The 26,469-nt window shown below is 39.4% G+C and overlaps 1 long non-coding RNA gene across 2 annotated transcripts in view; it reads right to left on the bottom strand.

Moving 5' to 3' along the window:
- LOC121514037 overlaps positions 1–26,469 on the bottom strand; it is a 185,334-nt gene that overhangs the window by 143,808 nt on the left and 15,057 nt on the right. The gene's annotated exons all lie outside the window — the stretch shown is intronic.

Genomic DNA, 26,469 nt, shown 5'->3' on the forward strand with positions numbered 1-26,469 from the left:
ACAAATAAACGTTCAGTTCAGCTTACTTTTAACTTTTAATTGTTTTTTCTTTCAATCTTCCATACTTCTGTGTCCAGGCAGATTATGTTAAAGTAAAGCTTCTTTTACCTATAACATCACACTTACATGTTTTTTGCACAGATCTGATCTTCTTTTGTGTTTCCTGCTTAGAAATAGCCACATGTAAGGGCAGAGTAATACTTAAATTAAAGCGCTAACTAAGACCCAGGGCCATTTTCCTCAGCTGAGTATCCAAGTAAACAGCTATCAACATTAGCAATTATTAGTTGCTAGCTTAGCTATGAACATTCAGTTGCAAATTGTTTTAATTCAACATCTTATGTTAGAAATAGGCATAGCGACTGCCCTCCACAGGCTGAAACCAGGCTACAGCAACTGAAGTTTTCTACTGGCTGATCTGGTGCCATGTGGCGCATGAAGTGCCGACATTCCTCACAATAGAGCTCAACAGCCCTCCTCCTGAAGTTTGGTGACTGTAGCAGCATAAAACGATTGTTAGCGTTGCAGTGTTTCCATCAGCTTGTCTGGAGCTTTAATACAAGCTGGGCTCAAGAGGGTCTGTCTTTAACCCAGCAGCGTGCCGCGACTCGTATTACAACAGCTTAAAGGGATACTTTAACATTTTTGGCAAATTTGCCCATTGCCATAATCCCTATAGTCTTAGTAATAGGTTTGTTACCTTTAGTTGTCCATGCATGCTATTTTTAGATCGACGCTGCTGAGTTCGGAGCTGCTGTGCCAACTCAATGGAGACAGACGGTATTTTTGGCTTTCCCTCATCAAACTCATCAACTCTGACTCTCAACTGAAATAATAACGTATAATTATGTAACATTACCACACATGAAGCAAATACTCGCAACTACTTTTCGAGCAAACCACTGGGCGGAGTGACACAGTGTGTGCCTGTGGCAGTGCCGTAGTTACTTGGTAGTTCCGGCTTTACATTTAGCTTTAAAACATCGCCGTCTCGTAATGTTCCATGATTATTTCATACCTTGGTGAATGTGCAGGTCACAACTTGTCCATGAGTTGATGAGTTTGATGAGGAAAAGCCAAAAATACCATCTGTCTCCATAGCATTAGCTGCGCAGCTGAAACAGCTTGCACCGACAACTACAGGAAACAAACCTATTACTAAGACTATAGGAATTATGGCAATGGGCAAATTTGCCAAAATGTTGAAGTATCCCTTTAAGAAAATATTCATAGGTGTGTTAAATTTGCTTGTTTTAAGTCCATGATGATTAAAAGAATTCGGCTGTGGTGATAAACACAGCTGGAGAAACGCTGGTACCACTGCTAAAACTAAGTTAAATCAATGATGAATATGTTACAGCCAACATATCCTAACAATAGAAGTCCGTGGTTGCGGTTTTCCCTGAGTGCTTTTATTGTGAAGGCCCTCATTAGGAAATAAGGTGTTTTCCCTTGCAGTTTGACACACCTCCACAAAAAAGTGAAACTTCAAACTATAGGTTCAGTTATAAAGCAGTGAACACAGACAGACTTGTGAAAAGCTTTTTTGTGATATTATGCTCAGACATGACCTCAGTATGGCATCACAAGTTTTTTTTTAGGAGGAGAGGGGGTTACAACCTCTGAAAATGCCTTCAAAAGCATTATCACTTTTAATTTTGTAAAACTGCAATATAATACTGTTATCATGAAGGGCAAAAAAAAGAAAGACTGTGATGTGATATTCAGGCCATATAGCCCAAGCCTGTGATATGGTATGTTATGTGTAAACATTTGAATGATACATCACTGAATCAAAAAGAAAAAAAAAAAGAATTGCAGATTGCGGATGTGTCACAGCTGCCATTTGTCGGTTTCAGAGCACTTCTTACTAAAGTTAATTTTTGCTTGGCTATGAAAATTGACTTCCAGTCCTCTCTGTAGTATGAATAAAACTGTTTATAAATAGCTCTCTGTGCTTAAAATTTTCTGTAATTCAAGGAAAAACACGTAGGAAACAAGAAACATTTACAGATATATCCTGGCATTTGCATCAGCTGTAGGCCTGGAAATTACACCCTCGAAAAGACCAGCGAGATCGACATCCCGTGCTTGATTCAGACTGGTCAGGAGAGGTGACATTGGCGAGTGTGGCACTGTTCCAAAAGTTGAACGGCTTTCGACTGAGAGCAATTTAAGCGATGCTATGAATAACTTTGGATCCTTAGTGCTAAAACTGATGGACTACTTTTTTTTGTATTAAAAATCAGTGCCATGAATAGAGTTTTGGTGAATAGAGTTTTGGATTTGAAAAGGTCAAAACTACTCAATAAACTCTTATTTTTGGCCAGAAAATGTATATTATTTAATTGGATTAGTGAGAAACCTCCCACTGTAACTCAGTGGTACAAAGAAATTTTTAGAGTTTTTCCTATGGAAAGACTAAGTGCCAAATTAAAAGGTAATGATGACACTTTTATTGACACATGGCAGCCTCTAATGGACTACCTGCCTAAGGATCTAAGTGAAATTATCCAGAGGGGAAACCCTGGCTTACAAGGTCCCAGGCTGAGCTGATCAGTAATAAGAAATATTCCTTAACAGGTACAGGGACACATATTTCTTGATATGTTGATAGAATTTTGTTTGTTTGTTTGTTTTGTTTTTGTTTTGGTTTGGTTTTTTTTGTTTGTTTGTTTGTTTTTTTAATTTATTATTATTTCCTTTAATTTTTTACTTTATTTGAGTTTTTGCTCACTTATTTTTTTCCCATAGCTCAGACCACTAATTAATGTTGTTGTATTCTTACATGCACTGTCGATATGCAATTCAAAAATCAAATAAAATCTGATTATAAAAAAAAAAAAAAAATCAGTGCCAGGGCAAAAAACTGACAGCTGTGGACACAAGCCCTTAAAGCTTTTCTTCACAATTTGCTGTATGTTGACAGGTCCACGTTTGACCTCTTTTCACAGCTGTGGTCAAATCTTTTTGAGCTTCTGATCAAGATCTGTGAAGGGACCTTTTTTTAACATGTTGTTCATTTGGCATCTGTGATTTGTTCAGTGTTAACACACAAGGTAAGGAAATAGTATATGGCTGTATCAATACTTTGTCAAACATCTAACGAGTGGGTGTGAGTGTTCAGATTAATGATAATCGTTTTATGTTGATCTTAAGTTAGAAGAGTAATCCAGTTTGCCTTGGCATATGAATAATAGCTGTTTACTCAGATCAAAAGGGGGAAAAAAAAAACATTTGTCAATGTTCGACTGGACAACATAATCTCTACTAGACTGTCAGTGTCACTCCTGTGTTTGTGCTTCGGGGGAAGAACAACTTAACCCAATCACATCCCCACCCAGCCTTAACCACCCTGCAATGAGGTGCTAGACACTTTGGGTGCATCCCTGTGGAGAGGAAAAGGAAGTGATGAGTGTCCCAAAGGGCAATGGAGGTCACCGCTGACCAGCGTGACTGCCAATGACCCCAGGGAAGGGTGGGGTGGAGTCAATGTGTCTGGACCCCCACCCCAATCAAAAATTAAAAAAAAAAATAATAAAAAATCTGTCACTATTTCGGGAGGGGTTGGAGGTGGTGGGCTGGGCCGGGTTAGGGGGAGTGGGTGATGGTGGGTACCAGACTGGGGCACCTCGGGGGACTTTTGGAGAGGAAGAGCCATGCACCATGTCTCCTGCTACCAACCGTACTTCCCTCATTTGATTGTGAAGCCATGAATAATGCATGGCGGATGGGACTGAAGGAGGGGGGAAGGATGGAGGGGTGGGGGGGACCTCAACCTTAAAGGGGCCCTGCCACAGTGGGAGTCATTACCGATGAACAACCACACTGATGAGCCACGAAGACAGAGAGAGATAGGAAGAAGAGAGGGAGAGAGATGGGGAATGAATGGAGGAGAAAAACAAACAAGTTACAAAAAAAGAAAGAAGGATGCCCATGAAACCCGCCTTCTCAAACATCTCAAGCATACCGCTTATTGAGTGTTTTTCCTTCCTCTGTTTTCATCACGTTGCAGATGTTTTGTTGTTGTTTTCTTCTGTTCATTCAGCTATTCATAATTCAAATCAGGAAAATACTAAACATCTTTTCCTGCTTGTTTGTATTTGTATTCTTTGTGATAAGTTTTATCTGTACACAGGCCAGAACTAAGCATGAGGATGTAATGTACAAAAAAACTTTGGATACTTCAGTTTCACTGACAGACTCCTTTCTAAGGGAAAATATCAACCGGCATATTGACCAAATTACCTCTCATCCTTATCATCGCCACCACTGTGGGTGTTTAAATAGCTAGTGAGATGCCACTTTTCACGCTGGGCTAGAAATAAATTTAAAAAAATTACATGTGGTACAAGGCTTTCATTTGAGAAACACAGCTGGTTTTAAATACACTCATGGCATGCTTGAGTATTGAGTTTTTGGCAGCTTTGTAACAGTCACTGCATCTATTGATAACCTTTCTTGGGACTAAATGAGCCAGTCTTACTGTATCTATTGTGTAAGTAGTGACCTACGCTCAGAGTGTGCAATGTGCAAAAATCGTCACCCAACAAACATTTTTTGCAGAGATTCAATGCCAAAAAAGGAATTTCACATACAGCTACAAGATTATAAAAATACAGCTAACTTGGTTTTGATTTGAAATTTCCAATATGGTTCATGATGTAAAGGATGAGATAATATTTTACTTTTAAAAAGGCAAGGTGAGTAAGTGATAATAGGTGCTGACAATAAAATCTGCACCTGATTCATTTGATAGAAAATTCATCTTCAGTCTTTTAGGCAACTGGATCTCAACTTGGGGCATTAAAGATTACGTGGGGCACATTAAACTAAAAGAATTAGGGATGTACAAATGCATCAGTTTAACATCCATATCGGCCAATATCAGCTCTGTTGCCATTAGCAAATGATGAGGAATAGACAAATGTCAGTGTCACAATGACACAGTTCTACTTTAAAAAAATATATAACCTAGAGTGATCATCAGTGTTGAAAATAACTTATTTTCACTGTAGCCTCTTTGAAAAGGGCAGAAAAAGTCTGCTTATTTCTAGAAGCTGCATGACAGATATAAAATAATTTAGAGTTAAAGTAAAAGCAGCAAAACGTGTGGTTTTAGATATACATCCTTTTAGGATCATGCAACAACTGTCAATATTTACAAATTTAAATTGTATTGTCATGCAGCAGTGTGTGTATAAAGTCTTACAAGTAAAAGAAAAAATTGTATAATCTTGTCATTTATGCAAAGAGAGTAAAATGTCCATGTCGTGATTAGCAGGGTCCATTTGTTTTTTTTTTTAATTCTCTCTTTGCTTTTATGCATCATAAAACTCTGCAGCACAGACTTTTTACCAATCTAAAAGGTTTTGTGTTTCTGAGAACACATTCAGGGCTTAAAACAAGCACTGGCTCTGCCTATAGGTATCAGTTAGGAGTGCAAGCTATTAGCTGGTTAAACAGTTAAAGTTGGACCACTCTGTAGTCAGCACCAGAACTACAACTTGGTTAAACTATTAACTAACATCGTTTTCAGGACCGCAATCCTGGTCAAACGCTCTGTCCAATCTGTAACACAGCCACCTAGCACTAGTAGCCACTGTAGTTATTAATGAGTACCATCATACTGCCACATACTGCTCTTTACTCTGATTTTAACAGACACAAACTGTAAGCACTGATAGCATCTTGAGGGAACAGTTTGGTTTAGCATTAATCTGATCTAATAAATAGGGATGAAGTTGTTTTACCATCACAGTGTGAAGTTGGTTTACAGAATGTGTCTATTTGACTTTCTCCCACAATCAGTGCATCTCTAAAAATGAAGATTACACACTTACTGGATAGTTTATTCAAAGATCTGTGGAAAAAATTAAAAAAGGTCAATGTTCCTCACGCTTTAAAAATCAGACAACTTAGTCCTCTGCACTTCTAATTAAGTTAATATTGCTTTTGTCAGCAGTAGAATCTCTGTTTTTGGGTCCTGGGGACATCTCCAATTTTTTAAATATAAGTCGGAGGGCTCAAAAGAAGATTCCCACTCAGTAAAAAAAGTGTAATATTTTCAGTTTGAAATTTTAGTCTGGAAATTTGCTGATTTCATTCAATTCATGGCATATTAGTACATAAACAATGTGAGGGTGGCAAAATGTCAATGGCAGTCAAGTACTGGGACTCTGGAAAGTTTTTCCAAATTGTTCCTTTCTAAAATTTTCAGAAATCATCACTATAATAAAAATAAAATCAAAATTTTAATAATCGATTTGATTATCCCAATGATATTTTCATATTTTCATACAAATACTGATGCATCCAATTACCATCACATTGCAGTGTTCTCACATCAGCCATGACAAAAAGTCAAAAGAGACTCATGTTACAAATCCATAGAAACACAATTTCTTTCTGCATATGCAAGCTGCTGAAGCAGGAGGTGGGTGGGAGAAGGAGAAGGAAATGAGCAGAGCCATCCAGCAGTATTGCTGCTGCTAGAAATGTGTGCACATGTGTGTCTGTGCAGGTGTGTATTTATCTTGAGTGCTTGTGCGCGTGTGTGCTTGAAAGCCGTTCCTGAGGCAGCAGCTAAGGCGCTGTAGCAGGACTAGGTGTTATCACTCATTCTGATTCCGTATTACAGCATGACGGATGGGCCCCCGCGGGCCGGTGAGCGTCGCCGTGCGCTTATTACCGCAGCTCTTAAGTGGGAGTTGATTTAGCTTAAATAGGTTGTTTCATAAGGAGAAGACACCAGCGCTGTCACCACTGCTCTGCTCCTCGCTACAGCAAACTGCCACTCTAATTGAATAATGCCTCCTCTACATACCTATTAGGGTGCTTAGGTACATAGTGTGCCCCAATAATTGCTTATACAACCTGGCTAATTTGGCCTTCACCCCGTGCACATACAAGCAGGCACACATGCACACACACAAGCCTCTTCTTCCAAAAGTGTGATATTCATGTTGCCACATAATCCACCATATCTGTGTGCTCTGTGTGGGTTAGTATTTCATAGAATTTAATGTTGGAAGATCATCACTATTGCTCCGGTGTATTAGCAAAAACAAAACAAATAGGCCTATATCTGAGTCATAAATTCCGGATTTGAAACTGCATATCTAATTTGATATTCCTTTAACCTGAATCCAATGGAATCATCCAATTCTCAATGCTATAAGAGTGCAAATAGACCTTCACTACTAAGGATTAGTGTTTCATTAGCATATCACAAGAAGGTATTTGAGCATGCATGTTCCAATAATACAAGTGCCACGGTGTTTAACCATGGAGGTGGTTACGATGGGAGGAGGTTCCAATAAAAGGCGTTGATATTAGCAAAACGTGGCAACGTTTCCTTGTTTCAATTGGCTTTAAGAGATTATTGCTGATGCAACAGTGCGATGGCATGTGAATTGTGTGCCACAGTGGAGTGAAACCTCTGCCAACTTTCTCTAAGTGAACAAGGCACCATGGATTCCTGCCAGCAACAACATACTCCCAGGGAAGCCGAAGTTGGCCGTCAATCATGAGCTCTGAAATGGAAACGCACCCACTTCTCTATGGGCCACCACTTCACTCAGTTTGTCAGACAGACACCCAGATATTCATACACATGCTAACACTAACAAACACACAGAGGCCCTGAAAGGAAAAAAAGGGTGAGTACTTTAGGGGGAAGTTTGATCAGGGCCAAGGATGTCTTTATCAATCACGAGCAGCTGCAGTAGGGATTTCAAGACTCCATGAGCAGCATGTTAATGTTCCCAGCTCACTGTCCTGGGGTCAGAAATGATCAGGTTGGAATATAACTTTACTCACTGGACAGAAATACAAATATATAGAGTTGGTATATGCTGGACATGCTGTTCAAGTGTTCGTATCTGTAATGAGCTTCACTAAGTCTCAAATTGGCTGGCTAGTGCCAGTGTGATATAGCACACTGGATTACTATAATAATACCTATTTATTAGGGATGCATGATATATGTTTACTGGCAAATATTGGCTTAAAAGGTGAATCATCAGTATATTGTAGGTATTTTTAGATATGAAAAATTTTACTGATATTTATGACATCAGCTGTAAATGTCATCTGGATGTATGAGTAAGTTAATGAAGCTTTAGGCTTGATGGTCAGTGTAGTTTATGGCAAACAGGTTTTTTTTTTTTTTATGAGAAATCTGAAATCAGGAAACAAGCTGTTTCCTACTTATCATTCAAATAAGGAAAATACAGAAACAAACTTCTCCAAACTTAGAGAAGTTTAACCTGCATGAAGTATGGTTTGACTTTACAACAGAGAAGGGAGGAAACGTAGGCTACTGGGAACCACCATTATTAATGTCCCTATACAAACAAATAAATGGTAGATAATCAGTAGACATGCAGATTCATATAGTCCCCAATGCTCATAGATACAATACTTCCACAAATACATCAAACACACTAATTTTCTCCCTTGACACTCTCTTCCACTCACATTCAAACACTTAGAAGCATTTACAAACTATACATTAGTACAAAGAGCATATACGTGCCCACACATACACAGCCCTGTGGGTGCTTGGTGTGCCACCCCGCTCTCTTTCCCATGCGTACTTGCTGTGCCCTCTGGTTGGCTGTGATTGATGACGGCCATGGAGAGGCAGATCATTTGGGTGGCCCCATCTACACAGGACGTAAATCAAATCAGCTTCGCTAATGATTCTCAGACGCTCATCTGGCAGCCGCGGCCAGAACCCTATCGGGTCTTTCACGGAGGGACAAAAGAAACATCAATAAGTCCCAGAACGATTTTATTTGACCAACAGTTCCAGAGATTGATGTCCATTTCCTTAAAGATTCCTAAGTGAAAGAGAGGCACTTCTGTCAAGGAAAAATCAGGCCTCATTGTCAGTGCTGCATCAAAAGTCTGAAATAGATGCCTGTGTGTGGGGTACTAAGAATATGCCTCTATCTAGATTTGATGCAAGTTGATGTAATGTAGCTCAATAGTGAAAAGATCTTTGTTGAAATATCTTATATCACCTTGTTAGGAGGAGATTTTAAAGAGGTGTAGAAACTCCAGACCGTCAACACTCTCTCTGAGAAACTCTGTGGTGAAAATCCTGTTGCTGGCTGTGATATTATAGATCACACTGCTGGGTGAGAGGACCTCAGCCCTCAGTCCTCCGGGGATGACCCATTACACATTTTCATTAAAACGTCTGCCCAATACAATGCCTTGATTTGTCCATAATTTATGATGCCATTACAAGCCAATTAGTGCCAGGATCCCTCTGCCCTGTTCAGCATGCCAGGCCTTTGGCAGTGAAGAGAGGGCACACACTGCTGCCTTTAGCTGCACATGTACTAGCAAAGGCTACTCCAGCAAGTCAAGGCTTCGTTTTTTATCTCAGACTGTGCTTGTAAAAGTTAACTATACATTTACAGGTACATCTCCAAAAATTAGTATATCATGAAAAAGTTCAATAATTTTTGTCACTCATTTCAGAAAGTGAAACCTATATATTAAATAGACTAATTACACAGAGTGAAATATTTCAAGCCTTTATTTCTTGAAATGTTGATGATTATGGCTTACGGATAATGAAAACCCAAATTTCAATATTGGAAAGTCATGTTGTCACATCCTAATCGTCTAATTAACTCCAAACACCTGCAAAGGTATCCTGAGCCTTTAAATGGTCCTCAATCTGAGTCAGTAGGCTACACAATCATGGGGAAGACTACAGACTTGACAGATATCTATAAGACAGTCATTGACACCCTCAACAAGGAGGGTAAGCCACAAAAGGTCATTGCTAAAGAAGCTGCTTGTTCACAGAGTGCTGTATCCAAGCATATTCATAGAAAGTTGAGTGGAAGGAAAAAGTGTGGTAGGAAAAGGTGCACCAGCATAAGGGAGAACCGCAGCCTTGAGAGGACTGTCAAGAAAATCCATCCAAGAATTTGGGGGAGCTTCACAAGGAGTGGACTGAGGCTAGAGTCAGCGCATCAAGAGCCACTACAAACAGACCAATCCTAGACATGGGCTACAAATGTGGCATTCCCTGTGTCAAGCCACTCCTGAACCAGAGACAACGTCAGAAGTGTCTTACCTGGGCTGTGGAGAAAAAGAACTGAGATGAAAGTAAATTTTGCATGTCATTTGTAAATCGAGGTCCCAGAGTCTGGAGGAAGAGTGGAGAGGCATCGAATCCACGCTGCTTGAGGTCTAGTGTGAAGTTTCCACAGTCAGTGATGATTTGGGCTGCCATGGCATTTTGGCAGCTTTTGTTTGTTTGATTAACCTTCTCTTTTCATTGATTATTAATTAATTCGGTTTTTCCAAGCATTTCTTTTCCCATCCATTTAAATACCCCCCATGCATGTCCAGATTGCTGGGTTTTGTTATTTTAGTTTGGCTGTAGTCGTCGGTAGTCCTATTTTCTCGTTGCTTTCTTTTCCTGACTAAATAGTTGGGTTCTTTTGGTTAGGTAGTTTAGTTAGGGGTGGTAGCTGGTCCAATGGCCCATTGCGAGGTTAGCCACGTCCACCATCCCACTATTGTTCTTTTTGGCCGGCGGCTGCAGCCTTTTAATTTCATTGATTTATTTACTATTTGATTGATTAATTATTTCAAAACAAATAAAGCTTGGATTATTATTTTGAAACTCAAACCACTCGTGTCTGTGTCTTTATATATATGTTATTGGTCTCTTGTGCAAGAGCCTTATTTTTGGTGGGTTAAATTAATCTTTTTTAAGAGGCCATAACACTGGTTCAATGACCATGGTGCTACTGTGCTTGATTGGCCAGCAAACTGGCCTGACCTGAACCCCAAGCCATAATCATCTACATTTCAAGAAATAAAGGCTTGAAATATTTCACTCTAATCAGTCTATATAATTTATGGGTTTCACTTTCTGAAATAAGTGACAAAAAATATTGAACTTTTTTATGATATTCTAATTTTTGAGATGTACCTGTAGACTGCTTCATAAGAAATACACCTCTGCTAGGTCTCACTTCTAGAACTGTTTACACTTTACTCTGAGACATGCTATCATTTTTTTCAAAATGACCTGAAACTTCTTGCCCCTTGTACAACAAGAAAAAGGCCCGTAACAGCACCAACATTTTAAATAAGATATGATTTCAGCAAAAATCTACCATTTATCTATTCAGTGCCACAGCAACACAAATAGAAGCCACTCAAAAAATGGGAAACGGTAAATGTTAACAAGCTTGTAAAGTGCTTTTGTAGCCATCTAACTAGGTTGAACTTCCCTTTACACACCCATACCACATTCACACACTGATGACAAAGGCTGCTATAAAGAATGGTCATCAGTATAAAGTAATCCCATTCATATGCAATAATATACCACTGAAACAGCAGTGGGAGCGATTTGGAGTTAAGTGTATTGCCCAAGGACACACTGACATGTGACTGCAAGAGCCAGACTTGACATGCCAGATAGACTGTTTCACATATCCGGGGCTTGGGACATATCTCACATCCATCTAGGCCACCATCCACCACACAGTGGTTGGGAAGAAGAGAACCTTTAAAAAAAAAAAAAATCTTGGAGGATGTGTCTGTCACATTCATTACAGGTCAATCATGGCAACAAAACGTGACACAGTAGGCACCCCTAAACTACAAAACGCAAGCTAGACAGGCAGCTGTTATCATTGTTCACTTTCAGTGGAGCCAATTGGTAAACTACTCTCTTGTCAAAGACAGTCAGGAGAAGAGCAAAACACCTTTTTCTCCCAGAAAAGCTTTCATTGAGGTCCTCTGTGCTTTATTACTTTGATTTGTCCTTCTTCAGTTTAGATTTTCCATGTTTAAAAAATAAATGAGCTCAAACACCGAACGCATTCTTTCACGATAGAAGCTTAATGTTTCCAAGAAATTTTTTTCCTACAGGTCGGCTGCTAAATCTCAACACCTTAAGTCATAAACAAATAACACAACAGCAAAGTAGTCTGTGTAAGCGCTCCTAACACCAAATCTGAATGGGCATTTACTTATAGATAGCGGTGTCCATACAGATCATTCATCAATACTTTTATCAACACCTCTTTCCATTATGTAATACAAAAAATATAGTAATTACATGTAAAAAACTAGAAAGGCACTCAGAGAGCGTAGACCTCCGCCATCAGCCCTATCTCCCAATAGTGAAGAATCCTTTAAAAACATTCCTGGATCCAGACAGTGATCCAGATGACTCCCAAAATCTAATTTGCCAACTACTCCCAAGGGGGTGGAGACACGGTGAGGCAAAGCACTGGCTTCGCTACGTGTGGACTGTCATCGTGGAAGCCCCCATGGTCTCACCGGCCGACTGGAAGTCATGGCAGAGGGTGAATAGTCCTCTATTCCTCCCAGCATTACGAGTATTCTCGCTACAATTCGCTGTCTTTCTCTCTGTTACACTCCAACTCGTCTCCTCAATCGGGCGTGTGTCTTTCAAAGTCTATAAAGTCCAAAATTTTGAATAAGTTACTCATGACCGCCATCTCCTTGTGTAAAGTGGTAACAGCGAAGACCTCTGCCATTAGCCCTATCTCCCAATAGTACACAATCTCTTAAAAAATTCCTGGATCCAGACGGTGATCAGGATCTGTCCCAAAATCTAATCAGTTCTTTCTTATGCCATTTCTGACATTTCCTGAAAATGTCATGAAAATCCGTCCATAACGTTTTGAGTTATGTTGCTAACAAAGAAACCAAAACAAACAAACAAACAAACAAACCCACCTGGTCACCTCCTTGGTGGTTGAAAGTTGAAAGTTTTAACATTTTAACACTGTTTTGATGCAGACAAAACTCGAATCCTGTCAGTTTATCTAATTTACCTGAAACAACGAAAAGGAGCTCTGTTTGTCCGTGTTATTTTAGTAACGACCAATCACATACTCTTACCAAAAATACAGGTTTCCTAAGAATCATTGTTTTTAATGCTGCATAGATTGATTCCTTGATTCCTTTTCTTTACTGCTATATGACCCAGCTGCAGAGGTTTGTAAATTCACAATCTGCATCATCTGCATACAAAACAAATGTTTAACAGTAGCCCAGTAGAGCAGAGAGTGACTGTCCTCAGCAGCTTGTCTATAAGATAGGAGGGTAGTGGTGGTGGTGGTGGTGGGGGGGGGGGTCTCATCAAAGCCAGTGCACCCATGCATGAAAGTCAATCCACTGCTTGTGTGTGTTTTATTTATTCATTAGTGACACGCGGCTTGAAAAGGAAAAAGAAAAAAGACAAGAAAGTTCCATTCAAATAAGCATGGCATCCCCCGAGCAGGACTGTAAGAGAGAGAAACAAGGGGGGAGAGATAAAAGTGTGACTGTGTGTGTGTGTTTGCCAGTGTGTAAACAGGGTGCTGGAGGAAAGAGAGATGAGGGAAGAGTGGGATGACTTCTTTTAATTTGGGGAACCCCTCGGGGGAAATCGGGCCCGTGAACACGCAATTATGACAGTCATCAGTGAAGCGCGCACATGAGGAAGTGTGGCATCGAGCGTAAAAGGAAAATATCAGGATGGAGAAGGAGGAAATGATTTGAAGTATTATTATCTCATGACTCTGCTGCCCCTCCCCCACTGATAATCACTTATACACATGCAAAGTGCACAGGCACACACACTTCCATTTGTTTCCTTTTGGAAATGATAAATGTAACCAATACTAGGTAATCTATTACAATTAACTGACAGATTTAGCAGTGGGAGGGGGGCAAGACCATCATCATTGGCCAATTATCATCTTATTATGGCTGTTAAGCGGCCTCATATTAGGGTCAGTGCCCCTCATTTCAAGGGAGAAATAATAATTGTTAACCTCTGTGATAGGGATGCACAGAAACTATTTAACACACCCCAGGAGGATCCCTCATGGCTAAAACAAAGTATGTCAGTTCACTGGCTATGAGTTCAAATGATTTTCTATAAAAGTTGATTTCAACAGTGACCATGCCTCAGATCATTGACTTTTTCATACTGCATCCATTAATTTTAATGTGTTAACAAGGGATGTTGATTTCCAGACAAGACTTCAGTCAACATACATACTCTATACTCTCTTGCCTTTGAGCTCAATTATATACCAGGGTGTGATGCTCAAAACATCATTAGCATCATATCTGGGATATCAGGCTCATGATAGCCTGATATCCCAGCACTTATGAGTTCAAAAGGTCAATAGTTGGTATCAGTAGATAGGGAAGCTTCTGCTAATATTTACAGTCGATATACTGGTGGCAGTAAATGTAAATTTGTAAAACTTTTAGCAGTACCAGCAGACCTAACTTGGCTGAAGTTTTTCGTATTTTTATTTTTTTCATCCTTATTCCTTAAACTTTTAAGTTTGCTCTTAGGTGTGAACTTTTATTTTTTGCATTTGAGAAGAAAGTGTTTTTTGTCATCCATCTTTTATGATAGAATTAAAAGTCGCTGGCACTGTTTTATGTCTGTTTCAAAAACAAAAAGACTTTCTAGGGATGATAGTATTCGATTTTGATAATGTACAATATGCCAAACATCTTAGCCAACATTGATAATGATTCAGATATATAAATGAAGTTCAGACTTAGAACTTCAGTTCTTAAAACACAATTTAAAGTTCAGGGAAAGGATGAGAAAGAAGAAAGAAAAAGGCTTCAGCTAACATTGGTCTGTTGGTCCAGCCTAAAACTTCAGAAATATATCAGTATGTATCACCAATATAGGTCAATATTTAATCTGCCAGTATTGATAGATCTTTTAGCCAGGATTTGGTGATATCATGTTGTAGCATCATGCATCCCAAACATTTTAACAGCAAGAGTTAAAAAATAATACCAGTACTGGAGAGACTTTACAGACAAAAACTGTTTACATGTGGGTAAGGGTATGGGTATTGGCTAAAATGAGTTTGGAAATATTAGGATATCGGATATCAGTAAAAATCAAGTATTGTTCAACCCTAAAACATATCAAAATAGTTCTTTTATGTAAGTACCATTATAGTGAATTTAAGTTTAGTGTATCAGTGTTTTATGGATGAATGTTAGTTACATTAAAAGAAAAACGTACATAAAAATATTGATCCACATTGTTACCAGGGCTGGGCAATTAATCGAAAATAAGATTAAATCACAATTTGGCCTGCTGCAGTATTTCTTTAACCTGAAATGTGTGTCAATATAGCAGTTTAAAACTTTTTTTGCATTACATATCATGCAATCATCTACATGCAACTTTTTTGAATAGTCTACAATAATCCTACTTTTTTGTACATTTTATCTATTAAATATGAGAATGACATAAAAATTATAACTCCCTTCAATACATCAATTTCAATCCAATTTGCAATATAAGTCAAAATCATCACAATTGGACATTTTTCAAAATTATTCAGCTCCAGTTTTATCTAATATTATGTTGGTCATAATTATAGAATGATTTATTGCTTGTGCTTGTTGGTAAAAAACATAATATAAGGAACTGAAGAAATAACTGCATATCAAATTGCAATTGCAATACTGGGGGAAAAAAATCGCAATTAGATTATTTTCCCAAATCATACAGCCCTACTTGTTGTGTATGGTAATACTGCTGTTAGATCGATTAGTTTGGCACAAGGTGACCTCTATATTGTGAAGGTAGGATAGGATGGGCGGGCACTGGGGAAGGTGAATGTTTTTCTTTTTCTTTTTTTTTTTTTATTTTACCAGGAAGGCATGAGTTTGTAGCACACCAGAACACCAATTGTATGTGAGAAACTTTTGGGAATAAACACCTAAGAAGCTACATTTTTGCATGGACAATGACACTTTAAAGTGTGAGAAAAACTTTTTCTGCTTACAAAATATACATTTTCATATGTTTCTTTAAAATACAGGTTTTCTGATGTGTTCATTGCAAATGCTCATATTCTCATTACTACTACATTTGGATTAATTGCTCAACCCTATAATTGTGAGGTTAATAAAAGCATACTCAAATGGAAAAAAACAAATATCCCAGAGAAAACATTCCTGATGCCAACCACCAAAGAAATCCTGAACTGGACATGACACAATCCAGTGAGGCACATCATCAATAACAAAGGAAACTGAATGAACTTTTTGCTTTGGAAATGTATGATTGCTGAGCACATGACTAAGGTAAAATTCTCATTAGACCCACAGATAAAGGGTTTACATTAATCACATATTTGACTTGTGGCAATACGCAATAAAACAGAAGGAAGTCTGAAATTCAGGAACATCTTTAGAGTTGATTCTCTTTCAAATTGATGTAAATGGAAAATCTATAAGGGTATACCTGGCGCTGCACTTCACTTTAACACTCCACAGAAAGAGACAAGAGACTGGGTAAAGTGAGTTTTCCAATAACTTTTTCTTTTGAGTCAGGTAAAACCAAATCCATTTAGCTCTTAGATAAAAGTCAATCTTATATGAATGACTCCTCTAAGTCAACCTGGGATATATGATTTTAGGAAATCGCCTGTTTGCAAATAACTTTCAATTCCTTTCCAGCCTAAATCGAGTTTTTCCTGAAATTCTCTTTGTGGTATATTGCATCTGGCTGAGTGGCCTTTATTGTGCTGGCTCTCAGGTGGGCTTTTATATGGGAAGGCCGGACCCTGGGGCCCTGTCTCGCCTCTGGCTCATATTGAGACAGACACTGAAGTGACGATTTCCTCCAATACCCTGACTCCCTCACTCAGCAAAACCTCTAAGTGTGTTACCTGTCCAGGAGGGTGGCTTAGATAGAATGAAACACTCACTTGTCACTTTTATTAACCCTCTTATACCCCTTTTTCCCTCCTACACCCCCCCAGCCCCACAAAACCCAACAACCTCCTGCTATCTCTCAAACCCCCATCCTTCTGTCTTTCTTTTTCCCCCTACATTAACCCGCAATTCTCCCTATCACACCCCCTGAAGCCAAAATCATCTCCATTTTGCATAATGCTCCATTTAAACTGATAGTGGTGACATGAGCAGGAGGGCACTCGGAGTGAGATGGAGAGAATGGGGAAGTGATGAAGCTTTGTCCTCTCTTTCTAACTCGCTCTCTGTCTCCCTCCCTCTGCGGCTGCCTGTGACCCCTGGTGGCAGTTATTATCCACAAGGTCACAGTTGGTCCCGTGTCCCATGAGCAGGACACAACCCCTTCCTAATGCAGTCCCCCACTAGGCCTGCTCCTGTGAAGCCATATACTCACTGCAGCGCCTCTACAGCACTCACTCATACGCACATAAATACACACAGTATACACTACACATTAAGCCAGCAAGCTCTACTCTTCCTTACTAATGCCTTGTGCAGGTCAAGTGTGGTTCCTTGAGGCAGGAGAGATGCTCAGTAGGATGGGGGTATCATATGTTGTCAAAGTGAAACAGATTGAACTGTTGAATAAGACAGTTGTTTTAGGGGCAAAAAAACATCTTTAGCTGTTGGTCGGAAGAAAAAACAACACATCAAAAAAAAAGGGTAGGGTTTTTAATTATTATTTATATTGAGTGGAGCTTGAGTTCAAAAGTCAAAAAGGTGATGATTCCATCTGTTATGTCTATTTTAAAATAAAACAAATTTTTCATCCTCACAACTGTATTTATTCAAGTTTCAGGGCCTGAATTTTGCTGCAGGATTGTGTGAATTGGACACAATATTTTGAACTCCCGGCAAATCTCGCTCTATTATGTGAGAAAATCCTGCATAACATAAAAACTCAACATTTATTTTTTACAGTGCCCTGAATGTCATATCATAAACATCTGCACAGTTAAGGAAATTATACTAGGTCACAGCAGATGAGCAACTTCATGTAAGTTTGGATCATAAAAGCATCAGCTCGCTTTCTCTCCATCTGTTATGGCAGGTAAGAGCAGAGGTTACTGTGTGTGAATGTAGCATCCTTCAAAGAAAGCTGCAAGCCCGCCAGTGCACAGCCTATCCAGGTAGGCTGTAGTTGCTAACACTAGATCACCTTTCACGACTGACAGAGTCATCCATAATCTCTTTTTTCTCTTTCTGCACTCATTTGTGTGCACCCAGCTTTGGTGAAACATTTGAAATGTTTGGATTTGCTTTACATCATGAACGAGGCTTGTCATCGAGTGGGCCATGGACCCCTGAGAAACATTTCACAAGTTGTAAATAAAGCATTTTATTAAACCTACCACTGCTTAGAATGGTTAAAAGATCTCACAGACAGGTGTGAGAGAAGGGAGGAGAGTGGGCAGTACGAGCTAGATGTGGTAGATGTGTTTGGGGGGTTGAAGTGAAGGTGAGCAGATCAAGTTTATCTGTGATCAAACCCTTAAACATGATTCAGAATGAGGAACAACCTCTAAAACTAAATAATGTGATGCTTGAGTAAATGGAGTTGTAGGTTAAACTCAAACTGAGTAACGATACCAAAAGTTAAAGTTACTGTCAGAAACCTCAATTTTGGTGGCACCTGCAAACAAAATGGTGCATCTTGTCCTGTATTTACATACTGTAAGTAGTGATCTCAGACTGAGTGAAAAGCATCCTAAACATGTTGCTGACTTTTGATGATCATATAACTCACTTTGAATCTTGTCTTTGGAAATTGATCTTTAAGGCACTTCTGCATGTAGTAAGTTTCTAGATCCAGTGAGATGACAAACATTTAAATACAGATACAAAAATAATCAATTATCTTTTGATGGCTTTGATTGCCTTTAAAGGTCAAATAGAGGAATCAACTATATATCAGCCTGTTTTTTGTTTTTGTTTTTTTTTTTAATAAAAAGATTCGGTCATCAGTGTATCTATGCTTCCAGTCTTTTTGTATGCCCCCCAGTTCAAAAAGTGAATTTCAGGCCCTGAATCTGTCATCAAAAACGAGTTTTCTTTCACCTGGTCCCAGGCCTGCCAACAGATTTGCTTGGGCCCCTGAAAAACCCAGAGAATGAGCTCTCCCCAGTTGTGATGTATTGATAGCATCAATGTAAGCACTGGCGCCAATATCCTGGCTAACAGTAACTTCATTTTAGAGTTGAAAAGTGTGTCAAACTATTATTATTACTTGCATATTCATTGACTTTTAACCCCTTTAACCCCTTTTCCCACTCATTTCTGCCACAATTATTTGCCACTTTTCAGGCAGTTTTTTGCCTGTTTTTGCCTCTTTCTACCACTTCACACAATTTTCAAGTTTCAAGCCATTTCTGCCACTTTTAAAAAACAGTTGCATCCCCTTTTCCACCCATATTTGCAGTTTTTAACCAATTTTTGCTACTTTAAACCCCTTTTTGACAATTTAAACCAATTTTTGCCATTTCTAATCATCATTTGCTCCTTTAAAACCCATTTCCCCACCTTTCAGCCCATTTCTTAAACAAGGCAGGAAATCTTAAATGTCACTGATGTGACACTGACTTATGATGGAAGACATTATGCAAAAGTAACGAGGTAGACTATGATTTTATTGAATACTTACAGCTTACTTCAACACAGAAAACACTGAAAATACATCTAAGATATCTATCTGTCTTAATATTAGAATGTGTTGTTTTTATCATATTTTGTGCACTTATCAATTATAAATTGATGGAGTTGTAGTAGAATTGGAAACATGGTTTCGATTTTGAGAGGTTACAGGATAAGTGGGGTGAGAAATGGCAAAATTCCAATTTTGATGCAGAGTTTAACAAATATTTGTTGTGTTTTTCTTCTGAAATTAAGGATACTATCTATATGCATTAATGTTACTGAAAGAGTAAGAAAAGTGGAGGTCATTCTTTGGTCAAATATATGATGGACTGACATCCAGTCACTTGAGCTAAAAAGTTAGGTCCTTTTTGAAACAGCGAGCAATTGAAAGAGATCCAAGTGGATGGGAACATTTCTGCCTACTGTGAATAATCACAGTAGTGACCAGAGTTACAGTGTTGCCTTCATTTTTAACATGTATCTTTGGAGCATCTGCAAGAAAAGCCAAAAATGATGTCATCAATTTTTTGGACAGCCTTTTCATCAGACCCTCTAAATCTACAAATTACATTGTTGATGCTTGAATTAACTCATCCTTGCTGGCCAAAAACAGAATGAGACCCCTTTGTGAGACTAACAAGTGACTTCAGATGAAGAACAATGACAGACACAAGCCCAGACAACATCAGAATCCATCTTCCTTCATGTGAAACATTCTTAAATATTCCAATCGAGAAGTGGGCAGAGACAGAACACAACCTCATAAATTCAAATGGTCGATGCCCAGAATGCCAATGGTTTCAGTTTTTCCTGCTGCTACCAATTTATATTTTCCATATGGGTCCTTAAAAACAGCACATGGAGGTAAGTCCTTGCCCTTCTATGTCTCCCTGCCTCCCCCCTGGGGACAAAGGCGGTCAAAAGTCAAGGAAATTCTGATTCCTCCACACAGCACACCAAGGGCACCTAAACACAAACCAAACAGCTCCCACAATGCCTCGCTGTTGGCAAACTTGGGTTCCCTCCCTCAGAGAGCTGCTAGTATTCTAAATGGTAATTATTACTCACACACACACACACTCTCAGGCATGCATACACACTTCCTGGACTGTACTGATGAAATGCAAAAGACAGAGGAGAGAAGGAGGAGTTCAGGGAGAGGCAGAGAAGAAAATGAGGTGTAGGAGGGAAAAATGGAAGAAGTGAAGCACACCAGAAAAAAGATGGAATATGGGACAAAAAGTGGTGGGTATGTAAATGTGGAGTCAGAGAGTTCAGGACGAGAGAGGAGGTATAATGTGCTGAGCTGACCTGGGGGCCACCGGGCTCAGCGTCCAGGGGCCGATGGGGAACGGTGGCCAGATCTCAGCGGTTATCATTATGTTGAGGGGGAGGTTTTCTCCGTCCCTTTTCTCTATCCCTCCCCCCAATCTACCTCAGACTCCATTTCTCTCCCAGGGCAAAGGTGAGGCGGCCTGGGGAACGGCGGAAGGTGAAGGGTAACGCGGGGCAAGCTCAGGGTCGGCCGCCGTCGTTAGCGATGCAGCTTGACCTGCTCACCTATAACTTTATACATTTTACTCCCCAAGTTTTTCTTTTTCTTTGCTTCTTTTGTCATGCACTGTCTTGTTCTGTGCCAGTTCACAATGGGATAGATGAAAAGTCCCCTCCTGAATTTTGATAGGTCAAATGTTTCACTAAAGAAACTTGTTAGGGCTAAAGTTTGCCAAAAAGTCTCCAAAAGAATCAAAAGATAGGCACAGTCTTTTTTTTTTAAGGAAAATAAAAATTAAATCAGAAGTAATTTAGAGGGAGAATGTTGTCCAAGGTTTTATGCAGCACTGACTTGATACATAATAAAGATAAATACAGATCTTTCAAATCTTTCACATTTACATATGTTTTAGATACCATGTGTTTTAAAGGTAACATTCTTTATTCTAAGGATTGACAGTATAAAATAGAACCAAAACTACTGCTGATTGATAAGACAGATGAGTAAGAGAGGAATGAGTCCATCAAAAATTGTAAAGTCATGCACACTGTCGAATTTGCACAAAAATTTTTTTTAATGTTCCTGTGCAGAAATAATGCCAATGCAATTTAGACACTGTTCATGAGTTTGCCTGCAATTTGTGGAAATTAAAAGAACACAAAATGACCCAACAGTGGATGCCAGGTATCCTATTTTTGTTGTTATAGTATCAAAATTAGGGAAGTTAAAGTCTGATACTGGTCTGACGCTGATTTAAATTGTTAGATCAGCTATTGTGGCAGTGGGCCAATACATGACACCAATCCATGGAGGTAATCCTTGCTGCTGCTCTATAAAGCTCAGTTGTATGCAATGAAAAAACATACATCGGCTACATCACTGTCATCAGTGGTATTTCAGTATTTCCGTTACATCAACTTCTACAACTTCAAGCAGTATCTACAAAGCGTATGTTTTAAAAAGCAACAGGAGAAGGAACCAAACTAAGAAGGCAGACAAAGCTATATAAAACTGTATTGGCATTGCATAGACAATAAACACTTGCTGGCTTGAAAGCTGCATAACACTTGGAACTCCCGCTGAAGAATACTGAAAAAACTGACACTGTGATTTTTTTTCTTTCAGCAAAATGTATTGCCATTTTCATTTAAAAAAAAAAACACATAAGTGAAGTAAATTAACTTTAAATCAACAATTCTGTTTTTTCTAAGTTGTGTCTTTCAAGGCCAGCTCACACTACACATTCTTTTTGGTTGTTCACAAATGCTGTGTTTCAGACTATACAAAGTATTGTCCCGTCTTGGCCAACAAACTGGCTGCACTACAAGAGTGAGCCCGTGAGTACAATGAGTGAAGCTCTCATGGTATGCTGACATCACCGCTGTCTCTGACTGTGTGCAAGTTTACAGGTTGGTGGTGGTGGTGGGGGGGTCTAAGAGTGACAATCACTCTACAACAGAACAGTCTATGTGATTGTAGTGGTCCTTTGCTTGTAAAAAGGGAAATCAACAAACAAGAAACATTTATAGCTACATCTAGAGGAGGACAATGTGGACAAAGAAAAGGGGAGAGAGGGAGAAAAAGTAGGGACTCTTGTAAATGATGATGCAAAGATAAGGAGAAAATCTCTACCTGCTGGTAAGTGTCAAGATTCACGTCAACAGGATGTCAGGGCAGGGCGTCAAACTAGAAGAGGTAAGAAAATTTCTGACATGCTAGTCTTGTCAAATCATGGTCATGAGGAATCTAGAATGTGTCATTAATGTCATTCCCAAATCAGAATCAGGCCCACATTTTGACAATGTGCTGCACCATTGCAGTTGTGCCAAAATCTGGCCGAATTTGTGTTATCTGAGCCAGCCTTTAGTCATTCCCAGATTTCAAATATTACTCACCATGCAGCCCTCTGACAGCAGTTCTGACACACACACAGATAGAAGAGAAGGGAAAGAGGCAAGAAAAAACAGATGGAAAGAGTGACTGTTACTTCATAAGCATTTACATCATTTACATCCAACAACACAGTAGTGGCAGGATGACATGAGCCATCAGCCCCACTTGAAACCAATGCACACTTTGTCATCACATAAATAATTTCTTAAAGCACTCACCAGGTCTCTAAAAACATAAGAAAACATTTGTCAGATGAGTTAGGGATTGTAAATGTTATACGTTTCACTGAGGATACCTGAAGCTATGACCTTACCTCAATGTGCAGAGCTACAGGCTGCAAGCTAACTGATCAAAAAATAATGACTGGATTTCATTTAGAGGAGATCTATAGAAAAAACATAAGTGAGCAAAACTGGCAGCTTTAGAAATCCAATGCAGCTATCTGTCCGTGAGGGTTTGGAAAGACACCAGTGTGAGAGTGAGAGATTGGTTTCTGAGCCCCAGAAGTTGGATTGGTGCATCATCAAATGTATAAATATTGTTTGATTTTACCAAAGCTTAATCATCTGGTGTCGTGACAATCCTATATATAATGTCTCTGTCTACAAAAAGGATGAAGAGGTTTAGTAACACTGATATGATAATAGCTAAGACTAGCTTCTAGGTTTCTAGAACTCAATTAACTGTAATAATGCTGACAGTGTTTTAAATAACTGGAAAAGAGGCAGAAAGAGTAAAGAATGGAGTTCAAGAGGGAGACGAGAAGCCAGAAGGACCCTTACACCTCAGATCTGGAAGATCAAACAGACAAGCACAGACACATGCAAGCCCATCTAAAACACATAGCACTTTCCGCAGATTAGAAATCATTTCAGTTTACAAAACCCTCCCTCCACAAAAGGTGTTCTTTTCACAGAGAAGAGGCTTGGTGCAAAGAAGAGCCCCCGGCCCTTTCATTGTCAAGCTCTTTCTTTTCTTTTCTTTGCCGCCAACAACACCGCCCTCTTTATCAGTGCAATTACAGCACAAACAGACTCATCACTGGACCGACTGTCCTCTCCTATCGCCTCTATTTTCCACAAGCAACCTAATTAGTCCTAAAGAGAGAAAAGCAGATGAGCAGTGAAGAGTAGAGAGGCAGAGAGAGAAAAAGACCAGCGATCATGTCCATTTGTACGAGTATGGAAAAGCAATTGTGTGTTTGTTTACGGATGTATTTCCCCCCTCTCTGTTTTCTCTTTCTTTTTGTTGTTGTTGTCCTCACTCTTTCTATTTCCTTTTTTTCCCAGAGAAAGAAAGCCTTCAAAGGAGCGATTGTGCAGGGCAGCTGAAGTGGTCTGTTGGTAAGCGGACAGCAGAGCAACACAACAAACATGGCTGGCACTAATCAGGGCCCTGGCTAATGTAAACAATGTCATTTTTTGCCCTTAATGAGCCAATTTTCCGCAGATACGAGAGGGCTAACAATTGGGGCAGCGCCTTTGATGTGATTCATCTGAAGGTTTGTTTGTGATCGCTTGGCACTTTTTGTTGGAAGCCCTGCGCCCAGCTGCTTTCATCTACCCCTGAAAAGGGAAAGCCACGACTCACTCGGGTACAGTGGGAGGGGGGGATAAAAATAATAATTTCTTTTATTTCCCTTTTTTTAAAGACCACCACCCTCCCCCTTTTATAGTAAAATAGTCCTAATCAGCTGACCAGCCCCTTCTTTTTTGTCTCCCTCCCTCTTAGCCTCACACACACACACACACACACACACACACTCTCATGTGAACATAGAAGAGCGAAGGAGCATCGTCCGTGAGGGATGAAAAAAGAGCAGCGTTCATGCTGGTGTCTATAGCGATCAAATAGCGAACTCATTAAAAGGCGCCCCAGTGTGCGAGCGGTGGACACTGACAGGGCCTTCATTAACATGGTGCTGACAAAAGGTGAGGCAGACCAAAGAGGCAGCCGGCGGGCCAGGTGTGTGTGCCGCGGCGCCTTTCAAGGTGGCACCATAGCCAGAGGCAGGCAGGATGGCAAGCCACCTCCATCAAATGGCAAACTGACCAAGAAACAAGCTGGTCTCTATTTAGAGACTACAGAGAAGGAAGCAGATATAGTTTTCAGAGTGAACTAAAATAACACAACTTTTTTTTAACTTTGTTCCCACTGAGCTAATAATTTAACTCAGAAGCAATGATCTATTTCATAAAAAAGATCAGTGAGGAAATATTTCGGTGAAGTTCCTGCTGATTTATCATAATAAAGTAAACTCTTCAAAGTTAGTAAAAGGCCACAAGAGCACACAAATAAAAACAAAAAGAGGAGAGAGGAAAGAAAGAGGTATTGATGTAATGAAGGTAGTCAAAGGTAGTGACCAAAGGCAATACATCGCCTCATGTCCAGGCCTATTCCAATCAATCACTGGAGCTGAAGTGAAGTCAACTCCAGGCTAGTCAGTCAGCCAGACCCCCCCACTCACATCCCCATATATACATATATACACACACAGAAACGCACACACCTCTGCCTGCCTCTCTGGCCATGAGTCAGGGGCCCTCTGGGGCCAAACACTCACACATACACACACACTGCACCTGCTGGGCCCTGCAGTTACCAGCTGTCAACTCTACGTGTTCTGTGCCGTCTGTTTAGTGTGTGTGTCTTTGGTGTGTGTGTTAGGAGTAAAGGGTTGCAGCAAAGTTACACGCCTCAGCTGGACCATAAACGGAGAAGAAGTAAGTGATGAGGGACCTTCAAGGACATTTAACAACAAATGTTGAAAGCCCCTGAAATAAAACCAAATTTTAAAAAAAAAGTAACCTTAATAAAACATGATTAAAGTTTATTTTCTTTAAATCCGTTAGTAAAATCAGAGCTGTGGGGATCTGACTTACAGATTTTCATACCGTCTGAGACAGAGGTGCTGAAAAAAAAAAAAAGTCAGTTTACATCAGATTTGCAAATATTAATTCCTACATTCTGAATAGATTCAAAATTTCCAGAAATCATGTAAATAAGGTAGCCCACTTCAGGAACAGTTCATATGCCCAAGTGCACATCATGCTTATAAATTCACCCCGAGGGAAAATAACCAAAAAGTCAGCCAACAACTGCTGACAGGCACAGACAATAAAAATAAGAAGATCATCTGTTTTACTTCAAAGACCACTGTAATGGTTAAACATGTTGAAATCCTGAAGGGCCCTAATCCTTAGTTTTTCATCAATTTATATCTACTAAGCAAATTTAGTGATAAAGGAAAACGTTCTGTGATTCAATAATGTTACAAAATACAACAACCGCCAAAACATTCAGCTGAAATGTCATCAGTTAACATGATGACTTGTATATTTAGCTGACAAAAACGCTTCAAATGGGCAAAAAAGAAAAAAAAAAACTTCTTGATATATATATTTTATTGTGCTTTTTCATAATAACACCAAACTTCCTATAGCCTGATACCTCAAACAATAGCCAGAAAATTCCATTTTTTTTGGAACTGAGATGTTTATTTAAACATACTGAAATCCCCCACAAAAAAATGCCATAAAATTTCATGTCTTTTTTGTACCACATTTGATGCTTTAGGCATTTCTGGCAATTAATCATCAACTGGAGGGCATTTTTACCATTTATCTGATATC

This window comes from Cheilinus undulatus, linkage group 8 (assembly GCF_018320785.1).
Source record: "Cheilinus undulatus linkage group 8, ASM1832078v1, whole genome shotgun sequence".
Lineage (NCBI taxonomy): Eukaryota > Metazoa > Chordata > Actinopteri > Labriformes > Labridae > Cheilinus > Cheilinus undulatus.